Source organism: Manacus candei, unplaced genomic scaffold, assembly GCF_025592945.1.
Source record: "Manacus candei isolate 608988 ecotype Guabito, Panama unplaced genomic scaffold, ASM2559294v1 h1tg000061l, whole genome shotgun sequence".
Lineage (NCBI taxonomy): Eukaryota > Metazoa > Chordata > Aves > Passeriformes > Pipridae > Manacus > Manacus candei.
Genome location: NW_026138109.1, coordinates 8,821,224 through 8,844,778, shown reverse-complemented (window position 1 = coordinate 8,844,778; position 23,555 = coordinate 8,821,224). Strand labels below are relative to the sequence as shown.

Here is a 23,555-nt window from a genome sequence, read left to right as displayed (position 1 = left end):
AGGAACAATGCCCAGAGGATGCTGGTCACTGTTGTGAAAGATGACTTGTAAAGGAATCTAGGAGATCTGAATGCTGGACAAGTCAGGCAACTCACATAGATTTCTTTGTTAATGCTAGATACACAGCAAAGTGAGGTAAAAATATGAGTAAGGAAATGAACACGGCAAGAAATGACATCACTCAGTCATTGGTGTCAGAATCTGCTCCTCTGAGTGATGAAGCCAAACTCTGAACAGAATCTTTTGACTATAGGTGCAAGTCTAGGGAGATTTGTGGCAGAGGTGCCCTACGTGTGACTGTGGTGTTTTGTGAATTGAGGTAAAGATACCCCAGGAATACCATTCTTAAGCTGTTTCAAAAATTCACCCTTCATTTCCAAACTAAAAACAAGAACTGAAGTCTGCTGTCTGTTGTCAAATTCAACACAAGGATACCAAAAGCAGAATACACTGACCAGAGCTGAGATGCTTCCTCACCCTAAGAAAACCCCACTGGTGCCATAAGTGTGCTTTAATTCTGATAACTCCTAGCAAAAACAGGAAGGTAGGACTCCATCCTGGGTGGAAGAAGGTACTGATACCTTTGAGACCATGTGTGCTGGCTCCCTTTGTGGCTCAGTTTAACTGGTACCTGTGCTGGGATGCACTGCTAGGATCCACCACTGTCTGCACCAGGGATCCAAACTGTGCCAGATGGGCTTCTGTAAAATCAATCACTGTGGGTTTGCTAAAAAGAGGTACTCAGAACACAAAACCTTCTCCATCTTTCCTATCCATCACCTACCCCTGTTTCCCATTAGTTTTGACAAGTGAAGCCTCTCATAAGCAATGGGGTTTTTTATGAGATTTGAGACGGCAGTGGTAGCAGAAATCACCATGTGGAAAGTTGGCTTTATTCAAGGGGAAAGGAGTCTTGAAAGGTGATATTTGAGACAAATTAGAGGAAAAGAGTATAAAGAGAACCCTCACTCCTGAATAAGTGTCTGCTTCTTCCTTATTTAAACAAACCCCTTGATTCACCTCTGTTCATTACAGGAATAGTGGATAAAAATAGATTAATTAAAGAGAGAAGAGAAACACTGTCATCTTTAGGTCTTAAATTCAAATTAACAGGGAAGATGCAGTTCTTCATTATCCCAACATAAACCAAGGAGTACTGCAAAAGGAATTTCAAAGGAAAGTATCTGTATTTTTATGGCAGTAGTTGTAAACAGTTTCCATCAAGAAAGTGTTTTATTAACAGATTGTTGCAAGAATTGTCCTATTTGACCTGCAGTGGACTCCTTGCATCATCTCATTCGGTCACATCCTTTTGTGTCAGATAACCTTCATGCAAGTGTTCTATTGCATCTAAAAACTCTTAGGGATTTGTTGCTGAATATTTTTTGTTACTCTTTTTTTTTGTTTTATTTCATCTCACCTAACTTTAACCACCTACAGTGTAAATGTTTCTGTCTCAGTTACCTTGGGCTCTTACAGCAAAGGGAAAAAAATAGGTGTTTCTGGACTGTGATTCATCTGGTCTATTTTGGATGCCTCATTAGGGTGAGATGATTCATAAGCGATGCTTAATTCTCTCGATCGAATTGAAGGGGCCTGGCTCTGTTATAGGCATCTGCATTTGTTCAGGTCACTCCCATTCTTTGTTCTGTTTTGGAAGGCTTTTCCACATCTCCATCTCTTCTTCATTTCTAGACTAAATTTATTCACAGTCAGTCCCTGCCTGTTAGTTCAAACAGAGACACTCTCCCTCAATTTGGGCAGCCAAGGAGCTCCATTGTGCTGACAGCCTTTGTCAGCTTTGGGGCAGGTCAAGAGAGAAATGTTATCAAGTGCTTGGGAGAGGCAATGGCCAAGGATGGGTGTATTTCCCTGTGTGCTGCATGTCCATATAACCTCATGGAATCTTTATTACCCAGATTAGGTCCTTTGCTAAAAAAAAACAAAAAACAAAAAAACCCACCAAAACCACGAGGTGGGGGACATCATCTGCTGTGTCTAAATGGGGAAAAAGTATGATGAAATGAAGCATTAACCTCAGAACGTAAGTTTTTTTAAGAGGTTTTTTTTTTTCTTCTTGGGTACAAATCTGGCTTCTCCTAGCAAACTACCTGTGAATTACCTATGAACCAGCCAAAAAACCTACTTACCGCCTGTACCTAACCACATGAGCAGGGAATTTGGCACTTCTCCAGTGAGAACAAACACTGAGGACAAAATCATTTATAGGGTAGCTCTAGTCAGAGCTGTCTTGGTCTCTTGTTTGCAACTGAGAGATTATACGGTGTTGAAACCAAACATAGGCTGGGAAGTAATAGGCCTTGTTATCAGCAGCAGCAGAAGAAAGGGTTTTGTTGTTGTTGGTTTGGGAGGTTTTTTAAGTGTTTTTCTCATGTAGATCTTACTATGGGATTTATTGGGAACCTGCTCAATCCTTCAAATTAAACGCAAGATAAACCAAACCACTGTTCAAATGGAATAAAATAAAATACAACCCATGAAATAGTCCGAATATGGTTTAGTATTTCTTTTCATTCCAAATCAGACCCAGTATCACAGCCCAGCAGACTGAAGCTGTCTGGTGCAGCCACAGTAACTGTAAATGCTCCATTGCACTGGGTTATAAATGCTCCTTTACAAGGTGGAAGATGGGGCAGTTCTCTGTGCTTTATCTAATCCTTCTCCCAGTGGTGTGCCTGCCAGCAGCAATGCTGGTTGTTAGTAAATGTGAGAGTGACTTAGTCCTCTCAGGTACATTGTCCATGGGGTCCTGGCAACGGCAATCAAACTCCTGCCTTTGCAACTGCAAACTTATCAGGCAGTAAAAAAAATGCTACATTAATTTCTGGTCATTTTTTGGAGTCAGAGGAGTGAGAGCTGTGCAGAAGCTGTTCTTGAGACATGAAGTTTCTGGACACTTCGCTCCACACTCTTCTTGCCTGCCTTAAGGTGGTTGTTCCTGGCACCTGCAGGTGTATATTTTCATGCCCTAAACCCTACATGATGCTTGCCTTTATGGCTACTACAACATCAGCTGCCACTGTCCACCTTGCTGACCTCCCATGTCATCTATCCTTTCACTGAAAGGAGTCCTGCATTGTAAACTGTGCCTAACTGCACTGATATTCCAGATTTCAGTTGTGGTCCCCCCTTTCCTGCAATGAGCATAGTGAAAAGGGAGGCAATCCATGGGTGAAACAACATGTGTAAAGCCTTTGCTGAATTTTTCCACTGTGGGATAGAAAAGGAGAGAGGAAAATGCACTTAGGTCCCGCCCTGTGTGTTGGCATCCTGCTGCATTATCAGGGAGTTTTGGACTTGGTATTAGGAGTATAGACTTAGAGTGGAGGCCTAATTTGGTTAGTCAGCACTACCTTAGTTAGCAGTTAGGCTTGTGGAGTGAGAGAGGACAGCACATATTCCATGTGGGTCTGGCTGCAGCAGCATGCTACTGGGTACATTTTAGTTGTAGGTGCTGGTAGGATCACCAGTTAGTCTGATTAAATCAAACTGATCCCAATTTGATTCACCCAGGTGAGCAAGTAAAAGGGTTTAGCTCAATACTAAGGACATACCATCTGGCATCCTTAGCCCAGGACTCACTGTCTTTGCCAACCCAGACTTGCAGCAGGGACGTGGTAGGGCTGCTGGCTTTCCCAGATGACTCATGTCCTCAGAGAAAGCACCTCTTTAGGGGCTGATATGAATAATAAAGACATGGACCCTGCAAAGGCAGCATCCTGAGGGTGTTTTTCTTTTTTTGAGAGTCCTCTGGAAGTGCAGGATGTTCCCTTCATACCCTGAAGAGCACTGACTGCTTCACTCCCTCCTTCTTCCCTCTTAAATTTGTTCTCCTCCCCACTTATTGCATTTAGCATCCCGTGAAGTAGCACTTCAGCACTGCCAATGAAATAAACTGCCTGCCACCTGCCTACCTATCTGCAGGTCCATTTTTTCCCTTCTCCTGGCTGTAAATATGTTGGTCAGAATCAGAGCTGGCCCCTACCATCTGCATCAGATTGTATTTCAGCATCGCCCAGGCTTGTTGCAGTGAGGGCTTCTGACTTAGGGCTGAGAAGAACAATAACTCTGAGCTCCAGAGAAAGAAGCATGAATCAGGATATTAGTTATTTCTCTGCTTTTCTGGAAACTGGGGTGTGAAGAAAGATGCCTGCTTTCTTTCAGATTAATCCCACCATCACAGTGTAAACTAAGGAGGTGAAATTTTAAAGCTCGAGATAACCAAGGATCTGAAACTGTTGCTTGTCTGAGTGTGCAAATGGTGATAGGTGTTAAGCAGTTTCCTCAGAAAGTGTCATCTGGCAGGGCAAACCACAAGAAAAAACAGAGTAGGGATCAAGGTGTGCTTTTTTCCAGTGGAGCTTCTCTGTGTGCAGGTGATTTTCCAAACCAGGAGTCCTCAGAACTTCTGCACTGCTCTAAGTCAGTATGATTTCCAAGGGCTGCCTGCCACTGAAGCAGACATCTCTGCCTGTGCTTCTCCATGGGGGACTTCACTCATTCAGTAGAGCAGCAAACAAAAAACACTCAGGCAGGTATGGTCTGGTTAACGTGAGGAGCAGAGCAGAGGGGCATGTGGGTGCTTACAAGCCACACAGGGAGCACAAGATTTATTGAGCCATGCTCCCAGTCAGGGATGGAGCACTAGTGAGGGACACAGGATACAGAGTTAAACAGCATTATCCTTGTATGATGCCACAGTGACATGGTGAACTGCTTTCCTTTACAGTGGCTGAAGAACAAGTAAGTAACTGCTCTCCTGAAGGTCACTATGCCCGGGATCTATACTCTCCTGAGCATGGGACACTGTCCTTCAGGCCTGATTACACAGACTGAATTCCTCCTAGACAAAAGTGGGAACATGGCCTGTTTTGTATCAGCCTAAAATATGAGAATCACTTTAGACCAGTAAGATACCACCGGAGACTGAGACCATAGTGCAGATACCAGTATTGGGTCAGGTTAGTTCAGTTTCCCCCTACTCCATCGTGGGCACAGCTGAGATTTTGCAGGAATATTATATTTCTGAGATGAGATGAGATGAGATGAGATGACAGGGAGTGGCCTTGTAAGAAGGCAGGGGTGAAATCTGAAGCACACAGCTGTGGGTCTGCATGCTTGCAGTCCTTAGTGCTTGTACAAGGCATCTGTGCTTGTCTGTGGGGCCAGCTTTGCTCCTAAAGATGCACAGCTAGCAGCAGGCTGGCTAGTACTTTGCTGTGGGCATTATCTCATTCTTCTCCTTATTTCCTATTTCCCTCATTGTTCCATTTCTTCTTTCCCTTATTATTGTCTTCTTGCTTTCTCCTTTTTCCCCCCTTTCTTTCTCTTCTTTTTCTCCTCCTTCTGGTTGATTCTCCCTCTCCATTCCTTCATTCTCTTTTTTCCTCTCTTCTCTCATTTATTTGTTTAGAGCAAATTTTCAAATCTATAAACCCATTACAGCAAAGAGACTGTGTTGAGGCAGCCTCTGAGCCTGCAGATGTGGTGGGTCCTGGATTCCAATAACAACTTATTTGGAAAAAAACATTATCTATAATGTGGAAATGGTTTGGCTTGAGGCTAAAATTTATCATCATTACCCTAATATCATCTCAAGCCTCAGCTCTGGCAGCAGCTAAAGAAAACACCAAGGCTTAATTCAGTCAGTGCAAGGAAAGAAAGACAGAGGATGGAAAATATGATTTATGATGGAAATCAATGCAATCATAATACTTTATGCTTGTAAAATTGGGCTGTTCCAACAGCGCTCACAGATTGTATAGGCAGCTCTCCACCAAAAAAATCATGGCAACATAGAACGCAGTCTTATGATGGTGCAGCTGGCATAAAGGGATAATATTGAGGGTTTGGGGTATGAATAGGAACAGGTTTTGTTTTGCTGGAGTTTTGTTTTCCTTTCTTCCTTCTCCAAGAATCTGGCAACATCACTCAGCTGAGGTCTATCTCTGCAGGACAATAGAAAGATGCTGTCCTGCAGCTCCCAGAGGGTGCAGGAAGGGGGAAAGGGAAGGGAAGGATGACAATCTGGAATATGAAAGGAACGCTGACTAGTTCTCCAAGTAAATGGCAAGATCCTGGCAGGAGCGGTATCCCCAGTGTAAAAGTGAAAGCAACAACGTGACTCATTCCTCTGCAGTGCGGAGTACCTCTCAGAGACCAGCTGAAGTATATTTACAAAAATTTGAATCAGGCTGTTCACCTCAGCTAAAGACAGGCAAAAGTGATGAGGCTTGGGAGGTTTGTTTCTGATGCAGAAAACCAAAAAGCATCTGAACTTTCAAATTTGACCAAATCACGACTCCTTTCAACCCATAAATAAAATAAAAGTTGCAGAGATCATGGTCAAACTGCTGATGTAAAGTTGAGTTAGCTCTTCTGTAGTGTAAAGAACATGACTTGTCAAAATGTTATATGCAATTTCTCTGAACAATGCTTGAAGGACATTTTGCAGTTTGGTTATATGGTTGGGAATATACCCCTGCAGCATTGCCTGTCCCTGGAGAAGCAGGACAGCTTAGCATCCCCAGCAGCCAGGATGAGAAAATACAGTTATTCTTAGGGAATGCAAAGAAAAATATTTATTTATTCATATAATTTCATCAAAGGTGAAATACTTGATATCTAGGACTTGTAATTCAATGTAAACTCTGTCCAAATGATGGTCAAAAGACAGCAATTGCAATATTCTTTTTTAATGGAAAATATCTTTCCAAAAAGACTTGTCTTTAGTAAAATGCTTTTGAAATTCTTTTGATATTTCCTGATATCTGGAGAAAACTGTGTGTTTAAAAGTTGGAAAAAATTTTTTTCAGGATTTCACCTTAAAAATAACCAGAATTTCCAGATATCAATTTGTGAATTTGTGATTCCTCCCTCTTCTCTTCCCTCTCCTCAGGCACAGTAGACGCATACAGTGATTTAGATCTATAGCTCGTGCAGATTATCAACTTGTATCACAACATATATTGACCCTGGTGCTGGTCTGGAGAATCACATCTCACAGTGCCAATGTCCCTCAAGAACTCTGCAGATACATAATGCCAGATCCTTCCTCTCAGCCCAGCTGCCCTGATTCCCAAAGAAAATGTTGTGGAGGGCTGACACAGTGGAATACATTGTCATATGGAGTTCTGAGCACCACACATACACAGAAAGAGGGGATGTGCTTGAGCACACCCCTCACTAGACACCAGACAATCCAAACAGGATCAGGACTCATGGTACAAACCATTACAAAGACAGGCTTTGTTGTCTTGAGAGCTCACAGGGAGTTTTTTCTGTAAATGCTGTGGCCGGAAAAGGCAGTCTCCCTGTCCCTTTCCAGGTCTAAGTAACTCCACAAGAGTTACACAGTGCCCACCAACACTGAAGATACCTAGAACCAGCTGAGAGGAAACATTGCTTAGGGTGATTCCATACCTGAACTTTCATCAGGCAAGCTGAGGGGAACCTGCTGGCACAGATGGCTCCCAAAACACTCAGCTGCAGACAGGTTTGCATTTCCAGGAGGACCATCACAACGAACAGACCATCACTGTACCATAGTAATACAGTGCACCTTCCACTCCCAAGACCAGAACTAGGGTTACCAAGGACTTTGTCTTGGTATCACATCTGTGATTTTAAATGTTTAAAGCTTCCAAACACTGTTCTTTTTGCAGGAATGGATAAAGAAATAAAAGGACAAGGGAGCCTTTACTCTATTCTTCATCAAATCCCACTGGTATCTACAAGGACATTGATAGATGAGCCTCTGTGATGCCAGAGAATTTCTGTACCTCTCTGAGCTCAGTTTTTCAAATGAAACCAAGAGAAGGCTGGTTTATAGCAGAGGTTGTGTTTTACTCTTTTGGATACTCTGTTATATACCATCAGAATCTGGCTGTCATTATTGTTACCTCCCAACCCAAAGCTCACTAGCTAGTCCTCTTTCTTGTCCTCTCCCCTGCATCCACAGCTTTCCACGACTACCCCATGCATCCACACACAGAGCACACACACCTGTTTCCCAGAGATCTCTTTGTGAAGCAGGTTGTTGTCTGATGGCCTAATTTCCCCCATGGATTAACAAATGACTCTACCACCTTCTGTAATTCTATCACATTGTCCCCACACTCTTTCTTGCTTCTGGAAAAGTTTGACAGCGGTAGCAAGGGACTGGAGAGCAAAAGGTCCACTGAATGAAACCGAATTAAAAGTCTTGGACACCTGCAGTGTCAGTGTTGGACAGCCATCTGTCCCTCATTTGAAAGCACCATTACTGTCTGCCATACCTAATGTTGCTTGTCCCAGACAAATGTTAAGATTCTGCATGAACTAAGTTGATGTACAGGACCTTGCTTTGCAAAACTATCCTTTATTTTAAAGACAGGAGGAAAGGTATTTCACTGCTTTGTCTTCTGGTACATTACTGAGATCAGAAGAGTCACACTAACTCCTTCTTATTTAACTCACACCTCTTTCTATCTGCACACTGCCTAAAGTACAAAAACACTAGACCAAGTATGACCGTATTCCCTCTTCATATATACATGTCCTCTCCACAAATATGTATATATATATACACATATGTATATGAAATTATTTAAAATATGCTAGACTGATGCATATGCATACCCTCACACATGCACACACATCCTTCACACACATAAGTGATGAAACTTTTCAAGAGACCAATGTGCTGGGAGCAAAAAGGAGCAAGAAAAAGCTTTTTTGATGCTAAATTCTGGAGCGTACTATCCATCCAAGAAAAGAAGAAATAGGTCTTTAAGGACCTGATAGAACTGAACATTCATCCGCTAACAATGAAATATTAGTTTAGCAAGAGAAAAGCTCCACAGGCTCGTAAAGGAAGCACAAAGTGATACAATTTATGTTCTTAGCTTCTTTATTTAAGGAAAAACTGATTATCCATCTCTTCCCAAAATTATTTTTCTGTATGTTAGTTGAATTGGCAGAAGAACAACAGGTTTTTTTGTAGGAGAGACAGAAAACTAGATTCTCTTTGACGGTGTGCCTGAGAACTGTCTTTTGCTACTGAAACTGATAATGTTTCCCTGTCTGTGATGATATTGAAACCAAGAGATCTCAAAAGCTAAGAGAAATGGTAGTCAACAATTCATCTACAAACACTGTAGGGCCTTTGCTATAAATTGGAAAATGCATGTTGCAAAGCAAAATTTACTACCATTGGGTTTTTTCTTCAGAGGACTTCCCATATTTCTAAAAACTCATCCAGACACAAATCAGAATCAGAGTAGGAATAAAGAGGGAAAGTTTCATAGTCTTTGCCATGTAAAAAGTCAAACTGTGTAGATCCAGTCAATTTGACAAGTCAGTGATGTTGAGTCAAACCATATCCTTCGTAAATAAATGCCCACATCCTATAACCATCACCATATTCAGCATTCAGCAGTGATTCTTGTTTACTTCTAATCACAGTGGTTAAGACTGAATGTTCAGAGCAGCTGTTACATCTTCACATCCTGGGAGATAAACGTTCAGTCATAACAGAAAGGGGAGGAACATGAAGGTCTCTGGTCAGTAGAGAACCACAGATTCTGTGAGTTTAACATGTTTCTTTGCTGAAGTCATGAATATAGAACTGATTTGAGGGGGTAGTATTTTATTTTCTATCACTTCAGTTTTTAAAATCATTTTGCAGCAGCTCAGGAATCAGGTGATCAGTAAAAACAGGGGTAAGGTGCTTCTTGCACCAGGTCCTCACAGAGATCTCTTGGGGAAGAAGCAACAGCATCAACATGGCTGAGCAAAGAGGGGCGTGTCAATGTTTGGAGAAGATTTTTTCGGGAGGGGGTGCTTGTTTTTTTGTTGGTATAGGCAGGAAGCTTAAGATGTTATCTGCAGGCTACAATGTGTGCCATTTTAAGCACACTGCTCTTAATAAATACCGACAGCAAATCAGGACAAGAACAGACGCAAGTTGTTTCAGGCGACTTCTGTCAAGTGAACAGTAATGCGCCAGGATTAGTGGCAATCCTCTCCATATTGAAGAGAGCAAGTCGCCTGCAGATGAAGTGCTCCAGGCATTGCAGTGGGTTTATCAAGGGGTCCTTGATATTCTGGAGCAGATGTACAGGCTGCAGCATTATCAGTAGCTTTTCAATTCAGCCATCTCGTGCTGAAAACTGGGTGCCAGTAGTGGTGGCACTTGTTTTTAATTCCAGAAGCATCCTAAAGGACCCACATCCCAGTGGTTCCCAGACTGCTGCCTTCACTCCTGTGATGTTGCTAATGCAACTAGACTTGCTCTTAATAACTGAAATGTTAAAAGCACAATATCGGCAGGGCAATAGTTTGAGCCAGTGAACCATTAACTTCCATTCTATCATGTGCAATCAAAGTCAAAGTTCAGTGGGGCTCAAAAAGGCAACAGCAACTATCCCCAGTGTCAACATCCTCCCTTATAGCATGTGTCCCTTGAAAATGCCAGCTCTGAGGACAACCTTTTCTGGTATAATTTTATTAAATGAGTGCTAATATCTTGAGGCACATTATTCTTCTCTCCATTCCAAGAAAGGGAAAAGGTGTATGGATTAGCTCTTTATGTATAAAGACACCTCTTGCATACTCCTGAATAAAGATCTCTTTGGACAGACAGTGCTGAAGACCTATTCTTCCTTTACCTTTCATCAGCTTTATGCCACGCTACTGGCTTAAGACTGCCTAAAAATTAGGACTAACCAATTTTATTGAGTTACCATGAAGGAACCCTCATAACAGAGCCAGCTGTGGCTTTTTCTAATAACACCATCAAGGCTGGTTTCCAGAAGAATCTTATCTGATCACTGGCATCTGGTTTGAATTGCTTTGTACATTAGCACTGAGAGCTGACTCAGTCTCTGGGCACCTCAAAGGTTACTTTCAGGCACAGGTTAGTTTGCTTGCTAGATCCTTGTCCACAGTAGAACATATAAATTTGTATTCCAATTCAATTTAAAGGAAATATCCTAAGAAAAATCTGTCCCTGTAAGACCTATAGGCTGGAAAATAATGAAAAGTCAGGAAATTAAGGTAAAAGCAGCATCTCACTTTCCATGGAACCCATTTCTTAAAAAAACTGTCACTGCTTCTTCTGGGATTTAGATGTGCAGCCCTTCGTGTTAAGAGTTTTAAAAGAGGCAATTAACAAAATGCATATTATGGTCTCTTTGAAGCAGCATGGTGGGTCTTGCTCTAATAACTTTGTCTGTGAAGATCCTGTCTTGCCCCACGTCCATCTTGAGCTCAGGAAACATAAGTAAAAGAAAGGCAGTCTGGAATTCCTCCCTAAATGAACTTCTAGCACAGCAAAAGGGTTTATATGAACTTGGAAGGTTTTCTCCTGCTTATTTCTTCCCTTTTTTTTTACCCCCCCCTTTTTTTTTTGCCTCATTAGCCTTCCAGCAAAAATGCTGCATTACACATGATTCTGAAATGGTCTGTATTCTCCATGCAGTTTTTATGCAGTATATAAAATAGCTTAATCAAACACATACCAAAGGAGGCATACACATGCACAGGGTGAGAGACAGCAGGCACACCTGAGACTGAAGTGCATCCTGTTCATAAAGGGAGATATAGTGCTGATGGCATTTCACACTGAGGTATCCAGGGACCATCACATGGCTTGATGAGACCAAGGAAGCTCAATAGACTTTCCAAACCTAATTAGTACTTAATGATCTGGAGAGACACGAATGTCCATCACCTCTGCTTCAGCCCCTCTGTTCTTCCTCAAATTCTTAATTAACCTTTAAGGAGATGATGTGCTGATGAGTTTCCTAGGATATTGCATTGATTTTTTTTCACACACGCACACATACACACTTGTGCACGGGCTCATACACACCACACACTCCAGCTCACATATTAAAGAAGCTCTGATACAATTTCTCAGCTCCAATGCACTCCACACAAGGGCTCTGCTGATCAGTGTTTATTAATGAAGCGCTGCCTCGAAAATTGTTAATTGATGGCAATGTACAGAACGTTGTCTGGAATTTAACCTTATTCATCATTTAAGTATGTTGGAAACTAGAGCGTGGTGTTAATTAATAGTGTAAGAACAAAGTTGGATCGTTCTGCTGTGGATCTGAAAAACAAAATCGTACAAGCAAAGAGAGGGAGAAAAAAGCTGTGATTAAATATAAAACCAGAGCAAAAAAGGGAGAGAAAATGGAGCCAAAGCCAGTGTCATATTCAAGATGACTCACTTTGTGCCGATAATGAAATAAAAATTTTCTTGTGAGCTTATATAATATTTTACTGTTGTGTCATATTTAATCAACTTTGAGTTTTAACAAGCTAAGTAGAAGGTGGGGGGAAGCTGCTACCAATGAAGTGAAAACAGATTAATAAGTTTTGAAAACTTAATAACCAAATTTTCAGATTAAAAAAAAAAAAAGTAAATCAATGTTGGTAGCTGAATTCACCAGGGGGGAAAATGACAAATGGAGGATGCCTTACTTAAAGTTCACTTAATAACAATCTAAATATATGGTGATAATGTAGTTTGCAATGCTAACAGCTGCACTCTTCCAGGCTTGTCTAGATGTTTTCAAAGCTGCTTGTTCTACACGTCATATGCGTGATCAATGAAAACATATCTACCCACACATTCATTTAAATGAATTATTACCGCACAGTCAACATGCTGCCATTTGAGTGCATGTAACGCTGTAGTGACGTTGCCTTCCACAGGACTGTTGCCCTTGCACTTGAAGCACTTGAGTTTGGGCTCAAAATTCCAGTGCACAAGCTTCAGCTAGCTGTATTCAGGAAAATGGACCACTGTTATGAACCAATCTTCTGGTCCATGCAGGAGTTTCTCTGCCAGTTTGCCCCGGATCATAATCAACATACAGGGTAACAGGCAGATAGCTCGGACATTCCTGGCTGTGCTGAAAAGTCACAGTACTGTACCCTTATAGACTAAAGCCCAGTTTCTGCCTGAAATCACATGACAAAGTCTGTGTAGAGCAGCGGCTGAAATCTTGCATCTCATTGGACCTGTCTTTGTGTGCAATTTCTGTGGGGTCTTACCCCTGAAGAGATATATCAGTGACTCTTAGGTTTGAAAATGCGGAGGATGTTGTGAACATGCTGTGTGTTCTCCACTCCAGAAATCCTATATCCTAAAATGAGGTGATGGTCTGAGGAAATAGAGGAAATGAAAGACAAAGAATAGAATTTTTTTTATTTTTTTTTAAGAAGTAAACATATTGAGAGAAAAGCAAAGGTACTGCCAGACTTTCCTGAATTTCAGGAGAATGCTGCTCAGGGGTTAATCCAGTCCTCTCCTTTCAGTTTAGGAGAAAAAAACCTGTCATTTTGAAAAAAGGATAAATCCCACCCATTTTCTTTATTTCCAAACTCTTTTCTCCCTTATATCCCAGAAAGTATTCTGGATGTTGACCAAATTTCTAACTTATTCAGATCCCCATAAAACTTAATTTTCCATTGACTTTTCTGGTTTTTTTTAATGTATTTCTTAATTTTTATTTGGGAGGGTAAGCCATAAAATGATAAAATGTGGAACCCCCAGAAGTTGTTTAACCTACCTTCAGGCCCCAAATTAGGATTAGTTCTGTCTGTGTCATCCCTTGAGCCTGTAACTCTGGAATCAGTTGGCTGTTGTTGTGATGGGAATGGATAAGTACATAAAGCCTAGAGGAGAATGGGAAATGGATGGTATGGAACCTGGAGCACAGGAGAGGACAATGCAGAGGCATTAGGGGCCATGGAGGAAGTCAATGACTAATGGATACCATGGGAAGGAAGAGATACTGTCCTGCCCAGATCTCTGAAGATGAGAAGCAAGGTCCTGGCATTGCATGTGGGATTTGAATTAAGCCCAGATTCCCTCTGATGTAATTAGTGACTGCTCGTGTGCAGCACACTCTAATGGTTGGGAGTGGGAAGGTATCCAAAGAGCATGGAAAGTTTCAGAGGTATCTGGACTATGTCAGTAGCAGGATGGTGTTTTGCAGGAAGCACAAGAGAACATTTCCTGTTCTGCACTTCATGACCTCTAGCTGAGATCTGGTTGTCCTGATATCACTCTACTTTAAGCTTTCCCTGAGAGCTGATTCAGGCTTTGTTCCCTCTTCTTCCATTACATGCCTGGGGGCATAAAGGACACCTCCCTACACACACTAAGCATGCAACCTGACATGTAAGTTGACATCTCTCAGCCAGGACATTTCTGGTGTGGGTGGCAAGAGTACTCTGTTATTAACGGCTGTTAAGTGAAGTTAGGTAGCTTAATTTTTCTTCTGAGAGCCAAAAGCAAACAAATGCCCCATGGACCAGGATCATCTTCGTTCCTATCTTATGGGCAACCCTGAATACAGAACCTGGCAGCATCTGGACAAGTAGAGGTCAGCTATCTCTAGTCACTTTCTTCTACTTCTTACTGAGAAGAAAGTTTTTCTTCTAGCTGTGAAAATTTGTTTAGATGAGCAATGAAAGGAAAAATACATTGCCTCAATCTAGGACCATAGGTGACTAATTAAAAATAACAATGGTCTTAAATTTAGGAAGATTGCTTAATGGTGGGCCAGAGCATCTTTTAGTTCTAGAAAATCGAATGAATAAACAAATAAATACATAAATTAAAAGGAAAGAAACTCACCTGCTCACTCTCTGGAATCTCAGGGGTTTTAGAGGGTCAGGGGTGGCCATTTAGATCACCAAAGGCGACCCAAAGCTGGCAGCTTAGTGACTGTGTTCTTAGCAGTGCTTACACCCAGCCCTGGACATTAGAATCTGTTTAACTGAGCAAAATAAACATGTTAATCATGATCCTGGGGATTAGCTTGTAGTCTGCTTGAAAATCGCTGCATCATTTTTGGCCACCAGAGTTGCTCTTTATCGGAGCCGGTTTCACGCAGAGATTAGGCCCCAGCAGGGCCCTTGGAAGTGTACCCAGCAAACTCCCAAGGGATTTTGGGGTCAATGGTGAAGTACCTTGCAAACAAGCTCCTGGCATAGGTCTCCCAAAGTGGCCTCTCCTGACCTAACAGGGAGAGTGTTAAACTGTGGATTGCTGTCCTTGCTTCACCCCCATGAGCGATATGAACATGAAGGGGTCTGTTGTGTTCCCCCTCTTCTCCCAGCTATCACCTGTGTAGGTTACATAATTTTTTGCATCAATGTTTGTCTCTTGTATTTAACACACTTCTCCTTGGCAGGGAGAAGGTACTACCTTGGTGGGAGTTTGTTTCTGGGGCACAGGCACAAGGCAGAGCCAGTTCACTCTTACCTCCAGCATGAGTCAACCCCACCAGAGAAGCCCTGCAGAAGACAGTGCTCAGCATCTGCCAGGAGCTAGAGGAGCTGGAGAGTGGTGAGGCACTGGCACAGGTTGCCCAGAGAAGTTGTAAATGCCCCATGCCTGCAAGTGCTCAAGGCCAGGCTGGGTGGGGCTCTGAGCAACATAGTCTAGAGAAAGGTGTCCCTGCCCACAGCAGAGAGGTTGGAACTGACCATCTTTAAGGTCACTTCCAACTCAAATCATTCTATGATTCCATGATTCTATGATTCTATGATTCTGTGACTACATAGTGGGATATTCACTGCCTTCTTAACCCTGAGAGAGAAGTCCTCCCTATCTGTTCCAGTTAACTCCTGCACTAGTGATCTTTGCTTTCCACTGTGGGTGAGTGAGAAGAGACTTTTGATTCTGCAACCAGGTGAACTACCAATGACAACATTCAGCTTTCACTGGTTTGACTAGGGACCATGTCTTTACACAAAAAAAGGTCAGAATCCTTTCTCAAATAACTTTTAGTAAGCACTTAGCCTTGGAAAGACAGAACTTGGAAAGAAAGGCTTTGTCTCCTAGACCTAGAAAAGATGTGCACAGGGGCGATCAGAGTGGAGTCATGAAGCAGATGATTGAAGCTCCTGTTTTGTTTTGTTGACAAATATGTTTTAATCAGATAACTCTGATGGTGGTGAATGTGGCACTACCTGTTTGGTGCACAGTAGGACCCACTCAGCTCTCTGGGAGACATTCACATACTAGTTTGAGTATCTCACCTGTCACTAGCAGGTGCTTGTTATGAAACAGGGCTCATTCCACGCACTGTAGTTAGCCTTTCTACAACACTATCGTGCACATAAGACATTCACTCCATCCTTCCTATTTCTTGGTGTCTTCTTCCAGTGATCAAACTTCTGCATACCTATTAGCAAACAGCCTCAACATCCCATAGTGTTATTTGAATGGCAATACAATAAAATAATAATTAAAAAAAGAATTAAAAAATATCCAAACCTGACTGGGGAATCTTTAGGGAACTTTTCTCTGTCCTTCTGCCTTGACATATAACATATTGATTTCATTTCTTTCCTTCTCCTGCCATGTCTATGCTTGCTTCCTTTCTCCTTCTTTTCCTCCCCACTCATTCCTACAGGTAAAAATAACCCAAAAAACACGTAGCAAACAATGCTGTGTCAGCTCCTGCTGTGCCACATGCTGCCTCCTTGCCACATGCTGCACGTTGGACACACATTCTCACTCTGTGAGTTGAATGGGTTGTATGCCCGTGTTTGAAATTAGGCACATGCTGGAGCCCTCTGCTGAATGTGGGACCTAGGTTGTGACATTGATGGTGTACAGACAATTCCCCCTTTACAAGTGGGGACCAGAATCCACTTCCCAATGCAAATGCTGAGTATTTATAAGACTAATAGACACAGGTGTAAGAGTCTTTGAAACAGCAATGTCAAGAGCTGTCTGGTGTCAGTGTAGAAAGAGGTCTCTGATCTTCCTGTGACCAGGCTAAAGGCTTGTGTGAGCCCAAAATGCATGTTGATTCAATTCCACATCCCTGTCCTGAAGTTCCTTTGGAAATGGAGCATTTGCTGAAATGAAACAAAGCAGTCATTACAAATGCTATTCATTAACAGTGTGAACCTTCATATTCACCTGCCAAGACATTGGTAGCAACTCAGCAATGTTGTTCCCTGAGCACCGACTGTTGGGTTTTAATGACATTGTTCTATTAGAGCTGTTCAAAGCAACCATTTGAGAGCTGTCTGGCTGCTGTAGTAAAAAAAATAATAATAATTTGACCTTGACATCCTCTTCCATCTCATCATCCTAGTACTCTTTGGGGGCAATCATTCATGTAGTATATATCTTGTATATAATCTGTCACTCTTCCTCCTGCAGTCCTGGTGGGATAAATGTGCAAGCTCCTTTATGTTGCACTAACTTTACTCAGCACCTAAATACTTCTGTTTCCATGCATGCTTTGTAAATGCCTATGTGCCAGTGTTTCCTACTATGGCTCTACACCTGTGAGAACTGGGCTCTCATGTGTTACCTCCTTCATGCTTTACTACTTTGACTGTGTATGTCTTTATTAACATGTGACTAATAGTACTTAAATTCTGTCTGCTCACCCATCTACTTGAATGCAATAGAGTCTCCTAGTTGTCACATGCAAAAACCTTCCAAAATGTCGAGATTAGACCATCAGGACTGTGTAGTTCCCTTATTATGCTTTTCCACTTTACATCACTAAGCCAGGGCTAATGAAAGGCAGATGGACAAGTCTGTAGAAGTCAAAAGACAAGTTCATTCTGGTCTCTCATGGCAAACCTCCCTGAGAAGTTACTATCTTCATCTCATCTGACATCATCTTGTCAGTTAATGATAGTGTCCAGGTTTTTACAATGAAATGAAGATTTGAGTGGACTGATCCCCAAGCCCCAAAAGATGGTTTTATAAGTAGTGGCCAATTCTGTTACCAGTCTTCCAAGATATTGCAGCAGGAAATTGAATTCAAGCATAGAAACAGCTTACTGCAACATTATCTCTTAACAAGGGTTTAAATACCACATCAGTAGCAACACAAATAGAGAGAAATTAGGTCTGTAGTAAAAATGTAAACAATTTCATTTATGCTACCTTTCCTCATAAAAAAAAAAAAAAGTTGACAAAAACAATTGTATAAGGTCCTTAAAATTTTTCCATCGAATATTTTGATTCCATGGACAAATAGTAAGTGAATGCATATATAAATATTTATATTTTAAAAGGCCACCATGCTGTGAATAGCAATTTGGGTAACTGATGCTTATATCTTCTTCCATACACCATAATCTTAAATTAGACTCCATGGATATGGTACGTATAATAGTCTCCAGTCTTAGTGGAAAAAAGGAGTTCATCATGGGAACTTTTGCCTACAGAGTATCCTGAGAGGCTTGGTATGTCTGGGGAAGCCATCTTGCAGCAGAGAACGATGGCAGGGAAATGAAAACACACTCCCTCTGGCAGCATCTTCAGCCTGAAATCTTTGGGGTGTTCAGGATTTGAAAGGAAAAAAAAAAAAAAAGATTCTCCATAGACACCACATTTGTTTCATGAAAAAAACATAGAGCTCAAACACTAAATTTCTCCGAAGAAACAGCCTGATTTCACACTAAATGGTGATTAAGACCCAAGAGGAGAGGCTTTCTCCAGAATGCAGCCACCCACCCGTCCCCCAGATTTCTTTAGCCAAAGAAGTGCTATGAGGAATAAGATCGTCACGACCTTGTGGAGGAGTCTCAATGAGATCCTTGTGATCATTCTGTTTGGCTCCAAGTCATATATATGCAGTAGCAATGTCTTCCTGTTTCCTCCCCAGCCATATTCCCAAGGGCAGTCAGGGAGACCACAAGGAAAATGAGCATTTTGCACAACTGCTGCTGATGTCCAATATTCACATGTGGCACCTCCCTGTCACCAGAAAGGCGATCTAGTTTTTCATTTGTTACTGACTTGAATTTAATTCTGTGAAGTGCCCCTGAGGAGAGGAAAAAACACAAAACCCACCACCAAAAAAACCTCTGTCTCTCCCATTACTGTCCCTTTGGTTATCCTATCCTCTACTGCTGCAAGAGACCTGCCACTAGCAAATTCCTAAACCATTCATTTATTTCCAGGGTTGTGCTCTGAAGCCTCATTCTTCAAACATAACAAATCCAACAGCTTCATGAGTTGAGCTATTGTGGATTTTTCCCTGTGACTGCAAATGGGAATGGTCTGTACAAATGAAAGCCCAGATCTCTCTGCTATTACAAGTAAAAGAGTCTGGGTGAAATATCTGCTGAAGAATATATTTTATGTGTTTTCTTTAACTGTCCGTCCAAAAGTGCTGAGTGATGGTCGGGTGCTGTTAGGAGGCACTGATAATGGCCTTACATTTATAAAGTATCAACCATCCAGATGGACTCCCAAAGTATTTTATAAACTTTATTAACTGGTCGTTCCAGCTCCACACGTCACCTTATTTCTACCCATCTGTTCACAGCTATAGCCCTATACAGAGTATTTCTCTTACCACAAAAGGGTGGCTATTCCGGGTTTGGGATATAACTGATGTTTAAGAGCTCACATCAATGTGGAGTAACAACTCCATGGCTTAGCCCTTGCTTCTCTTCCATACCTCTGTTGACTTCAGCATGAATTAAAACTAGGGAGCATGAAATGAAGCTGCTGAGGAATCAGGTCAAAAGAAAGACAAGGAGGTGATTTTTGTGCAGTAGAGCAGAGTAAGGCATCTCACTGCCACCAGCTGCTTAGATGTAAAAGTTTACATAGATTGTGGGGAAGTTCACAAGTTCATGGAAAATGTTGATCCCACACCCACCTCTGCCACAGAGATGTGCAATGGGTCTGGACACATTGCTGTCAGCAGCCCTAGACCTCTTTATGTCAGAGCTGGATTTTGTGTGTCTGTGTAAGTTTTCCTGTAACAATGTCCATGCAGAGGACCCAGCAGCAGGGCTCCTCGTTTAGGTGGTGACTTGCCCAACTGGACATCATCAGGGGGGTGTTGGCTCTGTGATCTCTCACGGGCTTATTGAAAGGAATTTGCCTAGATTTTAATCCCTCTTTACCTCCTGGTACTGCTGTAAAGTCCTGAGTTGAAGCTGCGATTGCACCAGTACAGAACAGGGAGACAGTAGTTGGGGCAATCAGTTTGCAGTTAAAATACCTAGTCAGGGACTAATGAAGGAAAAGACACAGTGAAGGGAGAAGGAGGCAGTGAGGGTGTATTGCTACTCTCCCCAGGTGAGATGGAAAAGGTTTACCCAGTGCTTCCTCATCCCAGAAATTTTTAAACAAGGAGCACATGTGTCACTTCAAACAGCCCTTTGACAGTTCAGTTCACATTTGGTTTGGGTTTAGATCAAAATTAGATTCTGTTAAATTCCAGTTTGCATGTGGCTGTAGGAGGCATTTAGATTAGGCAGCCTCTGCTCTCCTGAAATATACCCAAAGAACTGACATGATCGTGCCTGGGCAGACTATGATTTTTTTTTTTTTTTCTTTTTAGTCCAGAGGATATGTTCAGACAGCAATCTATATTTGTGTGAAATTAGGGTCCGTTCAGCACCCTGTAAAAAATCTGAACTAAAAGATTAATTGTTAGCCATGATTACCATATTATTTATTATTGTGTGATGTTGAGACTATGTTTGGAACAGATGGGAATCCAATTAGCTTAGTTCTGCCTTTGTCCGTTGGATAAGACATTAATTTCAGGGCCACTCTCCACCTTGTCTGAATAGCTTCGAGAAAAGAAATATGCTTATGGAACTTTGTGTTTTTGAGACTGTTTGTCACATATATTTTGTTTTCTCATGAAAGGACACTACTGGCTGCTAAGCAACAGAATAGTTGTGTTTACATGTACATTTATCTATATATATGCACATACAGGCAGACACAGGGAGTTGTTTACTCAAGGACAAGAGTCCTCATCAGGCTGACTTTCAACTGAGAGTAATTCTATTAATTAGGGCTGCAGTCACCATCCCCCTTCTGCTTCCCCCACCTTACCCCTCCTTTTCTTTCCTCTGTTGCAACTATTACTATTTTTAATTAACGTGCCAAAATGTTCACTTCTAACTATAACAAGAAAAGAGAAAGACAAAAGGGCAGAAGCAGGGAGAGGAGCTCTGGAGAGAAAGACAATTTGTTTGACTAACCCTTTCAGAAAAAGACAGGCATGTCAATGATTTCTCTTCAGGATTGTATCCCATAACCAGGGGAGGGTGCAGAAAAGCTTTTTAATGGGCTTTTCTCCCAGCCAGGAATAATCATGCCTACAGAGAAGTCTTAGAGCAGCCTTCTGCTTGGAGGCAGTTCTGTTGCACATCTCAGTGGTATTTTTTTTTTCTTTTTAACCTCTCCCTTTTTTTTCCCTATTTTTTAAGGTGTTATGAATCCTTAGTCTAGGAATTATCTCTCAGTCCATCTATATTTTTTGTACTGTATTGATCATTAGGTTATTTCTCCATCACAAATCCCTATCCCTGGATTTTAAATGTTGCAACTTTTGATGTAATCTCCACACTTCAAAATTGATATCCGGACATCAAAGTAAATGTTTAGGGTTCAAGGTTGCCTCTCTGTTCTTCATCTTTAAAACAGTTTAAAATGATTAATTGAGTATCTGTGAAGGGGAAAGGTGATTAAGGTGTTCATTGTAGGGAAAATGAGGTAGAAACGACCATACTGGGGTTGAGATGTAAACAGCATCCACACTGGAAAAAATGTTGATTGAAATTGGACATGTATGAATATGAAACTTGGCTTTTCAACCACAACAGGCACTATGAAATGCATGCCTTCATTGTTGCTGTTTTATTTAAGCTGATGTTGTTTGGGTCTTGAGGGGAGGTGAGTTCAGGAAAGAAAATCAGCTTTTAACTAAAGGAATAATGGCTTTGCATTTTCAAATGTTAACATTCTGTATGGATGACAATAATAATAATAGCTAAATGCTTGCCAGGAAGTGGAAAAAATAATTTGCAGGTTTAAGTCTTACGTTGAATATTTCTCCTCCTCAGCCTCTTCCCTATCCCTTCCCAAAATATGTGTGGGAAACTAAAAGCATCAGAAACTGGTGTGTTTGGAGCCCTGTCCTTTCCAGTTCTGAGTGTGAGTTTTTAAATCCTCCAGCTGGCATCTGCCAGCCTTTCAAGACAAGCTGTGGATCTGGAGCCCACCGCTCCAGAGGTCTCTGATTCAAACTCAGTGGCTTTGTCAAGAGGGTGGTGACTACTTTTGCACGCACACAAATTGGCAGTTTTCTGAACCACTGTGCACAGAAATCCTTGACTCCCATTCATATGCGTCAGGCACTGTCTCTCATTTCAAATGACATCGGCTTATTTGACTTTCAAATGAGAAAACTAAGTATCGTGAACAGATGAAGAGATAATCAAAACATCTTTGTTCAGGTTTTTGGAAACTGGTTTTGAAAACTGAAACTCCTGAGCCGCTCTGCCAGTTCTCACAATATTTCTATCATTAACAAACAACAACAATAATATTTGCTAATCAGTTTCCTAAATCTCCTGCCTTTGGAGGCATGTGAATTGGTGCTGATTCACCTTAATAATAATTAAATGTAACTTATGTTTCTATCAACCCATATTTGTAGAAAAGCTTGAACAACATTTACTTTCAAATGAAGAAGAATTCAAAATCTAAGCTATTTCTAAGCCAAGCCTCAGAGCTGACAACAGAATTGCAGGAGGCACCCTTGCTTTGATAGCATTGGCATAAAATCAAAAGTAAAATAAAAAAGGGGGAAACACACGATAGTGAAAGACATTCCTGGATCAGCAAGTTTGATCCCTTGCCAGTGCATGAACTTGTCAAGGTCCATCTGAACATGTTCCTGTATCTTGCTCCTCAGTTTTTCTGCTGGGTTAGGACTGCATACTGTTGATGAGAGATAATCCTTCTCCTAATTTCTAGGCTAAATATATTCATAGCTGGTCGGTTTATTTCCTCATCCCAAAGAATTTATATTAATGATTGCCTAATTGTTAATTCACCCTTTGTAATTATTCTTAACTATAAGTTGCATTTTCTCTCCCTTTTTGCATATTTGAATTGTTATCTATGCATATTCACTCTCCAGGCTGTTTTGGTGAGTTATGATTGATCAGCAAAATCATATGGTGAATGTGTTTCATTCTTCCGATTCAATAAGCAGACACATATCTGTGTGAAAGTGGAACACTCAGCTTCCTTTAATATTTGTATATATCTTGGAAATCTGGGGCTTTTTTTGAATATTCATTGCTATAGAGCACAACTGTTTAAATGTTCTTAGAAAGTGCACAAAATAGGTAAAGAAAAAATTGTAAGCAATTCAGTCCTGTCGTTTGAATACAGAATTTACCTTCTACCATGGCTCTTACCATGTTACCTTCCAAAATGGCTGCATTCAGCAATGCCATACAGGAATTTCTTATGAATTCAACATCCTGTAAAGTACCACAGGACATTTTGGGATGTGGTTGTGGGTGTAGTTTGGTTTTGTCTAGACTGGTATTTTTTAAACAAACATCAGGGAATGGAATATCCTCAAGATAATAACATTTCATAAGGATGGGTGGATGCTGTCGAGATAAGAAGGACTAGCAGCATTTCCTAAGGGATTTCAGTGTCTTTGCCAGGCAATTCCAGAACTTCAGGCCTTGTTTGCTTATGTTTTTAGTTTAAT

At 41.3% G+C, this 23,555-nt stretch overlaps 1 protein-coding gene and 1 long non-coding RNA gene across 18 annotated transcripts in view; one reads left to right on the top strand and one right to left on the bottom strand.

Annotated features, from left to right (window-relative positions):
• The window catches only part of CELF4 (CUGBP Elav-like family member 4), a 700,852-nt gene that overhangs the window by 350,169 nt on the left and 327,128 nt on the right, over window positions 1-23,555 (top strand). Inside the window, exon 1 of one of the 16 annotated variants that reach the window (XM_051804514.1) lies at window positions 15,599-15,685. The exons of 14 other annotated variants lie outside the window; for them this stretch is intronic. The gene's annotated coding sequence lies outside the window, so the exon portion shown is untranslated. Of the gene's footprint in view, window positions 1-15,598; window positions 15,720-23,555 lie in introns of those variants that run through there. One more of the 16 variants, XM_051804515.1, reaches the window with a different exon arrangement.
• LOC127478628 (uncharacterized) lies at window positions 12,007-15,479 on the bottom strand. Of its 2 annotated transcripts, none has more exons than XR_007907284.1 (4): window positions 15,290-15,479; window positions 14,660-14,801; window positions 13,587-13,692; window positions 12,007-12,118 (listed from the first exon to the last, which is right to left on the bottom strand). It is a non-coding gene; the product is annotated as an uncharacterized LOC127478628 (long non-coding RNA). The 2 variants fall into 2 exon arrangements; XR_007907283.1 differs by lacking the exon at window positions 15,290-15,479 and adding an exon at window positions 14,995-15,146.